The 10,403-nt window shown below is 36.6% G+C and overlaps 1 long non-coding RNA gene across 1 annotated transcript; it reads left to right on the top strand.

Moving 5' to 3' along the window:
* Positions 1-3,831: 3,831 nt before the first annotated feature.
* Positions 3,832-7,400, top strand: LOC109368674. The gene is made up of 3 exons (XR_004160406.1): positions 3,832-3,926; positions 5,504-5,653; positions 6,048-7,400. It is a non-coding gene; the product is annotated as an uncharacterized LOC109368674 (long non-coding RNA).
* Positions 7,401-10,403: the final 3,003 nt, after the last annotated feature.

The raw sequence follows: 10,403 nt of genomic DNA on the forward strand, positions 1-10,403 counted from the left end.
TCAATTTTTCCCTAATCACTCACAAGAACCAATGTCTGCCTACCAGGGAAATGGGTGGAGGAAGTGTTCTGAAAGCCCATCAAAATCAGTTAAAGTATTTTAATAAATGCAGTGGATGTTAGATAATCTGGAATCAACGCTAGGACTAATGGCAAATTCTCTGTGAAACTTAAACTTGATTTGGAAAGTTCTAAAACAGTTACTGCTATCCAGAAGTGCTCAGAACTCTTTCCTTTTCAAATCTGCCTTGTGCCAGCCTTGAAACTTTTAGAAGCAGATAATTTAATATCTCAGTACAATGGTAATGGGGATAATAATGTGTTTGTTTGCATACAAACCCTTTATTTTTAGGAAGGTGTGTAGAGATGAGAGTCAAGAAGCGGACAAGAACGTTCAAAGTTCATTAAAACGTTATAGAAAGAAGAAAAATTGAGTACATTTGAGATTATTAGTATAGAGAAATAAAACTCAATGAAGTTGCAGTGATCTTAAAATATTAAAAAGGTCCTGGAAATGGCAAAGAGAAAACTTGCTTTCTGAGGATGGCTTTGGAAGCTGTGAATTTTATTTGAATCAAGGTGCATCCAGGTTAGACTTCTGGAAAAAGTCAAGGAGCAGTGAGGGATTGCCAAGGGATGCCTAGGAACTACTGGATTAGACAAACATCTGTCAGGGCTGGGTTGATTAGAGTTTATCCATCTTTTATGTTGCTTCTCTTAAAATGAAATGGGTTATATCTGTTGACTTAGAACTTAGTGTTCTTACGAGCATTAATTAGTTGCCACTTACCAAGCCCTTCAATTTTAAGCAATTCTCATTTATGATTCCCATGTGACTCTTTTATACTCAGTTCTGTGAATGCCTATACTTTGCAAGTGATCTGAATCCTCATTCACTCAAGTGACATTTACCTTTTTCCTTTCCTATTTTTCTTTCTTTTTTGTTTTCCAATTCATGCACAAATCTGAAGTACATATCTCCTTTTTCTTAAGTATCTGTTGTGAAAAATTGGAAAGTTAGTGACTTTATACAAGCAGTTTCGTGACCATTGACTTGCAGAGCTTATTTGGTGGTGGATTCTGGATTTGATTGTATTGCTGGTCAGCGCAGGCTGTTCACTGTATTTTTATAACTTTATTCCACAAACATTCTTTTATATTTTGAAAGTAATTTCAATTTAATTTCATACATATTTTTGTCTTTAGCTACTAAGAACCAGACAAAGTAAGATTAATCCTCTTTAAGGAAGGGAGGAAAAAAAAAGAAAAAATAGGCTCTTGAAGCCATTATCAGCTAGCATGCATATTTTTCCTGAACTCTTACATTATACAAGTTCCAAAATACTGTAGTAGCTAGTGTTTCCTCACAAGAATGGGCTGTGTTTAATGCATAAAATTATCACAGTAACAAGATAGCAAAATTAATTTATTTATTCAGTATCTTATGTTAGATATTTTAGAACTATTTTGCTTATGATTTATTCTGAATTCATGTTTTTAATCCTTTCCACAGACCTTTGGCTCAGTTCCTCCAAAGCACAAATTCAAAACCAATAATAATTTAGGTTGAAGTTAGGTTCTTCATTGATTTGAAAGTATACTCCAATTGAGAAGTCAGTTAAACGTGTTGAAATCCATTCTTTTTAAACAAAACATTTCATCTTAGCTTTTGGCAAAAATTCAAAGTTAAGCACAAATGTAGGTAATGAGTCTTCAAGCATATTATGAAGTGCTTGTCTAATTATGTTAATTAATCCCTGATAATGAACAAGACCATTTAATATTAAAAATATTAAAAAACATTGCATTTAATATTAAAAATTTCTATGTTTTGGGCATCTTCGTTTTCTGTCTTTGTTTCTGTTTGCATGTGTATCTTTGATGGTATTAAAACCTAGGAATGGTGAAAAAATCATACATGTCACTTTGTCTTCTGACTGGAAAAACTGCTTTTCTCGTAGAAGGGAATTCTCAGAGCATTTACAGGCTTTCAGCTGGGATGGCCATTTTATTCTGACTTGAAAATGAGGGTCCTGATCCTCACAGTAGCCTCCCCAGCATTGGCTTACTGCTGATAGAAGTATCAGAAACTGTAATGGGAAATAGCATTTTACTTACAGACCTGCTATCAGGTCTTAACTCAGCACAGAGGTCAAAGAATGTACTAAACGTAACATTGAATGGAAACAAGTATCTGTCATAAAAAAAGAAAAAGGAATACCAAAGAGACAAAGATGAAGAAGCAGATGCTTTTTCATTTCAATTTATTAATGTTATAACTCTTCAGAGGGCAGTATATATATCACCAAGCACTGGTTCAGAAATGTAGTAGTAGGAAGCAAACTCTCCATGTGAATCTGATCTGATACCTAACCAATGTGTTTATAGTTCTGAAATTTGGCAGAGTCCAGTGGGCTAAAATGTTTTGGTGCATGCTTCAATTCTTTTCAGATGGAGGAAGACTTTTTTTAGTGAGTTATTTGTCTGTAGAACTGGAATGGAAAGGTTCAAATATAACCTGTAAAAATGTTCCACGTCAAGAAAACTTGTTGTGAGCACTGGACTCAGAACAGCTATTTTTGTATTTTAGATGGAATGGATTAGGATATGATTCAAGCAAGGTCAACAGATACTGACCAGGCAAAACAATCTCTGAAAGTAGATGGTTGTTTTAAATCAGAAAATGGCATTTGAAGAACGTTGAAGACAATTTCATCCCAAGGACAGAAAACGCATTTTTGGTACAGGGTAGTATAATTGTTGGAGTAATTGATATCTAGGGATATGTTTTCATCTCTATCCCTGGAAATCAAAGACTGAAAATGTTTTGAAATCTAGATCAAATTAGAATTGTAGCCTTGATGTAGAAATTGCTAGACAAAGTTACTTAGCCTGTACTACAGAGAGCACTGGAAGAAATGAACAGTTCACAGTCTCATACAGTCCTTAGTCTTTAAAAATGGCTAATCTGAGCTGCTATTTAAATAAATTTTAGATTTTATTAACATACAAATTATTAGTCTGTGTTTATCTTAACCTTTATTATAGTAAACCTTATCTCTCTGCTGCAATCTCATGTTTAAGTCACATGCAAGTTTTGCTTTATAAAAAAAAAAATAAAAAAAGAAACCTGTTTGTAATTAATTTGGTTTATTTGGATAAAAGCACCTGCTTGTGGGAGTTAGGACTCTGAGAAAGAAAGATCTGTTTCTTGATTTGGCATTTCAGAAGTTGGAATTTGATTTATACCTACTGGGAGTTCTGCCCAACAGTGACATGCTCCCACTTCAGATTTCCTGATAATGGCAGCTTAACAGCTAACAATCGCCACAGACAAATGAGCCAAAATATGGTCAGGCAGACCATTTCCCCCGGGAGGCATTGCACCAAAACTTCTTGCTTTCTTCTCTCCGCATATTTTTTCATAACAAGATATCACTTGTATTCCTGTGACAGATGCTGCCAAAATTGCTGTTTGTGCTAAGTATAATAAATTCTGTACAACTCAGAATGTTTTGGGACCTGTCACTAAAGGCACTAAAAAATTCCTTAGGAGGGTATTCTATATGTGAATGACGTTGGGATCTATCACCAACCTAGCAACCAAATGAAAATAAAATGTGTGACTTAAGCGCAGTAATAACACGAGAATTTCAAAACACCGTAGTTATCTCTTTTATGGGCTGTGGGCTAATTTTATAATTCAATTTTTCATTACAGAAAGCACTGTTATGCCTGACCTTGAAATCTTTATAAACTTTATCTGAAACATGCTTCCATGTTGTTCTATTTTATGTTTCCTGTCCCTGGAAATTAGATATGTGGTTGTTATCATTATTGTTTTATTCTACAGAGTGAACCCATTGTGTAATTCTATCTACCAGTACCAGTAACTATCACCAGCTACAATCCAAGGAGGATTACTAGGTGAGACAGGACTTTGGAGAAACCTCCTTTAGTTGACTTAAATCACATAGTTACGGTGCCAAAAATATCCCACCATCATTTCTGCATCCTAAGGGAAAGAGCATTCAAAAACACAACAGTTTTGAGATGAAACAGAAATGATGGCACTATCTTCTTTCCTTCAGACTTTTCAGGCTCCTGTGATCCTTGCAAAGATGTGATGCATTGGTATGGTCTCTCTAAGTGCTGATAACACCTTGCTTTTGATATAAGGTTGCCACTGGGAAATCTCAGAGATAAGCAGCAGTTAAACTCAGGCTGCTTATTTAAAGGTCACATGCATTAGGTGTATTATCCACTGCCACTTGGGCATGAGCCTTGACTGTGGTTGCAACCTGCATCAGTAGTACATATAAGGCAGAATTCCCAGGTTTGTGTATGTTACCCAGCAGTGTAGTGGAAGGAAAAAAAAAAAAAGTAAAGATTCAGGTTTTGATCTGATTCAACCCGTTACTGCTTTTGAATTGCATGCGTGCAGGTTGCTGATCCCTGCTGCACCCAGGCTCTGCCCAGCAGGAGATGGTGCACCCGCAGGGCATGGCTGCAGCCCAAAGAACAGAGGCACAGCATGATGCTCCAGAGAGTCTCCGGTGACTTATAGTGTAAATGTGAAGCTAATTCATACCTGGAAAGGACAATTTGAGCCCGTTAAAAGGCTAACACTGATACTTCAGTGTACTGTAGCTGCTATCTGTACTTACTCTCTCATACCAGCCCTAGGTTTCGGTGGCATAAAGCATATAGCAAAAGAAAAAAAGCTGATATGAAAAGAAGAGTTCTCTATGAGTTTATCTAGAGCTTCTCAAGCACGGCGTACACTGGAGGGCTCAATGCGTTCAGAATCTGAGTGTCAGATAAAGTATTAAAGAGTTAGTGAGCAAAACAATTACTATCCACAGTCGCACACCACCGCATATACTGAGAGAATACATTCCCTGTGGCATGGACCTCATGTACTTCTATGTTTTCTACCACACCAGATGCACACACGGTTCTTGATAAATATTTAAATAGCAACACATGCAGCAGCTCCGCTTTGATTTTATATAAGGCATACTTGTTCCACCAGATATTGTCAAGAATGAGAAGCTTATAAGAATGCTTGTTGTTCTGTGCAATAGCAGCAGGGTTTTTTTGGTTATGTGCATGAATAGCCTAAGGAGTTGAGAAACGTATTTGATTTGCATTGAGTGAAGAACCTCAGAAACCACTGTGATGGGCAATGAGAAGTGAATGAATATAGCAAGCAATTACTTGGTGTGTACTTTTGTTAAAGAAACAACACCTTGTGTTTTAAAACAAAATTTTAGTGGTGAAGGTGGGGAAGTCACCGCGTCTGGAGATATTCAAGAAAGCAGTAGATGTGGCACTGAGTTGACATGGTTTAGAGTGGTCCCAGGTATGGGTTGATGGTTGGACTTGAAGATCTTTTTGTCTTTCCAACCTTTATGATTCTGTGATTATAGAAACTGGAGACCAGAAAGTCTTGTTAGAATTCCAGAATTCTAACTGTGTTTTGTTTTGTTTTTCTTTTGCAGCTGGACCCTGCTCCTTATGTTATGAAGGCATCTTCTGCAAAGAGTCTGCATTGCTTGATTTATTCACAATCATTTGGAGGGCCTCCATACTTCTGTCTGCCATCCCAGGATGAGGTGTGGACCATCCATTCTCCCAGTGGGAAATTGAAGGTAACTTTAGCCCATCCTCCAGAGTGCTTATTTACAAGTATTTATTGACTCTTCTCTTTGGCCTTTCTGAAGCTGACGAATGATTAAGTGGGGACCTCTATCACGTCCTTGGAAATGCTGATTGAAAACAGTGGATCAGCAATTATATTGAACATGTATAAAAAGTAGTCATATATCATTGGGGTTTAATCTCTTTTACAGCAAGCAGAACATATTGATTAGAGTCAAAATGCTTAGACATACCTTAAATGACAGTATTGGCACCTAGACATGCATCAATAAAGCTATTTCGATGTATCTTATATTATTCAGTCCAAATTATCTCATTGGCTCTTCTATCATTGTCCTAAAACTTATTGATTTCTTATTTTCTCTTCTTGTTGTTTTATGCCAGGATGTTCTTTGTTGTATTTGCAACAATGTTGCAGTTTTCTGCAGTTTGCTGTTGGAACCTCCCGGAAACTGTAAAAGTGAAAACACTTTTTTTTTTTTTTTTTTTTTTCATATAACAATTCATTTGTGGATCACTCTTCAAAGAAAACATCCAGATCTTAAGAAATGTACCGTGGAAATACTACCGTTAATAGCAAATTTATAATGGCTTTCTTGAATCCACAGAAAAACATCTTTTGCATGCAGAGATTGCTAAATTTCTATACAAATGTGACAGACTACACATTACTAATACTACAGTAAAAGCCTGAAGAATTAAAACCTCCTATCTCTTGATTTTTAGGACTGAAAAATGGTAAGGGCATTTCACAGTTCACCATACAGTACTCAAACAACTAGAATCTTCTGGCTAACCTTTTTCTTGCTCTGGAACATTCACAACTGCTTATTAAGGTCATAGTATAATTGGTTTGTTGATTCTTCGTCAATTCAGACAGGAATTCGTATTGTGGCAAGATGACAAGGAGCTGATGTTACGTGTATGATATTATATCTTTCAGCAAAGTAGAGCTCTTTGGATGTGAATTAAGTTCCAGTGTCACATGCAATCTGTTTCAGAGCTGCTTTATTTGAAGAAAACAAAAGGGTTCACACTTTTACCATCTACACTGTGGAGCTGAATTCACATTAGATACTTCAGGTCATTTTAAATAAGCATTTTGACAATTAGGAACATACGCTCCTTAAACAGTCTATCAAAGTCAGAATGCTAACATGACTTGCTGTTTCTACTGCTGTTGTTTATCCTCAAAATCACCCTTTCATGCAGACTGACAATTCTGATGAAACTGAAGGAAAGCACAGCTCCTGTGTCAAGTTTGATTTTGAGTCAAGTTTCTTTAATCTGTAAAACAAATCATACCATACTTTTAAGTAGTATCTCTTAAATTAAATATTAATAAAGATGTTGTACTAGGTTACACTAGGATGATGGTAAATGGATGAATTGAAACTCTCTGGGATTGCTATTGTAATAGGATAAAATATCTTATATGTCATCTACAAAGACGTTAATGCACTGCATTTTATGTTGGATTCACCGATCAACCATCAATTATTTACACTTTATTTACTTGGTTGCCTTTCTTTTGTTCTTTCCTGTCATGTGTGCTCCAACTTATTGAATGTTTGTTGCATAAGATTTGTGACACTGATACAGATTTTTGCAGAATTCCAGATAGGATCAACAGTGTCTGGTACGTGCCTTCAAGCCCTTTGCAGCACAAAAGTATGGTGGAGTTTTGCACTGTGTTTTACACGTCCTAAAGATTTCCCCAAATACAGTAGCATTCATTCCCCTCATCCAACCGTGCTTTGGCGTATTGTTACCTTTTATCTTTGGATTTCTTTCATAAAGGCAAAAAAAAATTGTGACCTTTGGTGAAAGGCGCTAACACTGAGAAAATATTGCCATCCCACCATTTGTGTACTAGCAGTTTGCACAGGAAGTTGTGCTTAACTCTTTATAATAGGCATCTTTTTCTTATCATTGTCATTGTCTGCTGTCTACTAATATAACCCCCTGCCTCTTGTAACGGCTCCAAAGCTAAGAAGGCTGCAAACTAATAAGGAGAAGTCATTTTGCATTCTTCGTCAATATGGCAGGCTGTATGGCAGATCTTCCTCCAAAACAAGATCTTGTCTTGGTATATCCTCTCTGTGTGCTTCCTCTGGGCCTCTCAGAACATGTCAGAAGAGGTATGTTGAATTAGACATTGCTCACTAATGTGCACGCATGTTAACTTTGCCCTGTGGCTGCTGTTCTGTTGGCTAAATGCCAACCAAAGAAGGACCATTGTGTTCAGTAATTTGATCTTTGAATTGCCTTGTTTGATGCAACGCAAACTCATTGACTGTGATCTGGCTTGTCACCAGTGGTCTCTCTCCTCAAAATACTGTTAACAGTGTGGGAATACTACAGAAGCATAGCTATCACAGCTCTCCATATACTTGTTCCTGTTTAGGTTCTAGAAGCTTTAAAGTCTTATCAGGATTTGTGGACCATGGATACTTTACTGCTGTCTATATGTATGAGGAAACATCCTCAAGCTGTGCCAAGGGAGGTTTAGATTGAATATCAGAAAGAATTGCTTCATGGAATATGTAGTTAGGCTTTGGAACAGACTGTCAGCAAAAGTGGTAGAGTCTCTGTTGCTGGAGATATTTAAGAGATGTATGGATATGATACATAAGGACTTCTATTGGTGGACTTGGTAGAGTTAGTTTGATGTCTGGAACTGACGATCCTAAGGGTTTTTTACAAGGAAATGCAACATAAATGATTCTGTGATACTCTGTCCATTGTCTTGGCCAAGAAGTCAAGAGTAGTTTAGCATAATTCCTGTGATCTGGAGATATTTGAAGTCAAAATAAAGAATCCTATTGCATTAATCTTTGGATCAGATTCCTATTTAGGCCCAGCTGAAGAAATAATCACCCAAGCTTTTCTGCTGTCAAAATGTATGGAGGATTTCTTGTCACAGTGTTGTCCTCTGTATGTTTTATTCCGTATGAACAAAATTTTAGACTAAGTTGTCTTAGGAGAAAAGTCTGGAGATAGACTTCAGCTATTTAGTTACAGGGTGGATGGAAAAAACCCGTATTTTTCCAGACAGTTCAGAATATTGGTTAGTCTCTATCACATTAAAATGTAGACTCAGTAATGACAGATTTTAAGGGCCAAAGAGATTATTTTGATCACAGTCTAAACTTTCCCATAATGCAGGTGACATAGTCACCCACATGTTTATCATAACAAATATTTCTTGAACTGCAAGACGTGGGCTTGCCAGAGATAAGAGGACTGTAACTCTTTCTCGCCTTTATAAGCCTATTATCAGAATGTCAGATGTTGGTGTCTTCCTCTGTCATCGTTTACTGATGAAGGTTTTTTCTGCCTGCGACTACACAGTCCTCTTTGTTTCTCTTTATGTTGTTGTATATCTTTTCCATTTCTGCAAATGGGAAAAAATCAAAATGTGTGGTGACTATAAAATTTGCACACTATACATACTGTAATTTCTCCAAAGCTGACTTACTGTCAGCATGTGCAATTTATTTATTTGCAAAAGGTGTGAGATGAGTTGCAGAGCAGTGTACTTTGCTAGGCAATAACTCCCTCTTCAAACACACCAGCTGCTTCCTGTTTTCACTGGGGTGTTTGCATCATGTCATTGCCTGACATCATTTGCCCTGGAGGCTTGAGGAAGGAGTAGAAAGGTTGCTGTGTTAATTAGAGAAGAGCGATAAAACCTGATGTTTTATTTATTTTCTTGAAGAGGGATTTGTGTGTCTTATCTGGTTTTATGGTAATATTTTTATGATGAATTTTTTGAGGTTTAGTTCAGAATCAGTTCCCCTGAGAAACAAGTACTACAGCAAATTGGAGAGACCTCTGGTACTTGAGATTTCTCATTAAAATTAACCCACCCCTGACTGCAGTTAACAAACAGCCATAACATCCTTAAAGACCCTAACTTTTCTTCTGATGAAAACATCAATATATTTATATACGTAAACTATTTAAACATTTATCCTTAATGGCTGAGATGAAACTTACACTGCAATTAAAATCACTAATTTATAAATACTGCAAATACATGGAGGTTGCAGCAGTTAATACCTAGAAGAGAACAAGAAGGCAAAAGGCATGCAGTTTATCCAGGTCTTCTGCCTAGAGATGAATGGTCTGAACACTTTCATGGATCTTGGCATATGGTGACTTCATTGTGTGGCAGTAGTAGAAAACGAGCATCACCATGCATGCAAAATAAACTTTGGAATAACCAAGTGTTGGCAAAATTCATGGAGTGCGTTGTTGTATTCCTGCAATTTTGTTTTCTTTTGCTTCAGATTTGCCATAGTTCAAGTTTAGACTTCAGAAGTACACACTAAGCTGTCAATCATAATGAAGTTTTGTTGAAAACTGAAGCTTTCTTTCCTTTCTTTCCTTTCTTATGATCAAAAATAATTAATGGGTTAAAAGCCAGTATTCAAGGACTTTATTTTTGTAAACATTTGGTCTAAACAATTTGACTGAACCAGCCATGGCTGCAGCCTTGCTATTTATATTATACTGAAATGATCTGAAAGTAATGCCTTCTATTTTATTATGTTGATTCACAATGTCAGAGTAGGATGTTGGTGGTATGGCAGTAGAAACTGAACTTTCCCACCAGTATTTCGTTATGTTTTGTTGCTGTGCAGTAGATGACAGCAGAAGGGCAGTCTGACAAAATGGCTTCTGACATAGAAGTGAATATGAAGCAAAGATGTATAATTGAATTCCTCCCTGCAA

This window comes from Meleagris gallopavo, chromosome 7 (assembly GCF_000146605.3).
Source record: "Meleagris gallopavo isolate NT-WF06-2002-E0010 breed Aviagen turkey brand Nicholas breeding stock chromosome 7, Turkey_5.1, whole genome shotgun sequence".
NCBI lineage: Eukaryota > Metazoa > Chordata > Aves > Galliformes > Phasianidae > Meleagris > Meleagris gallopavo.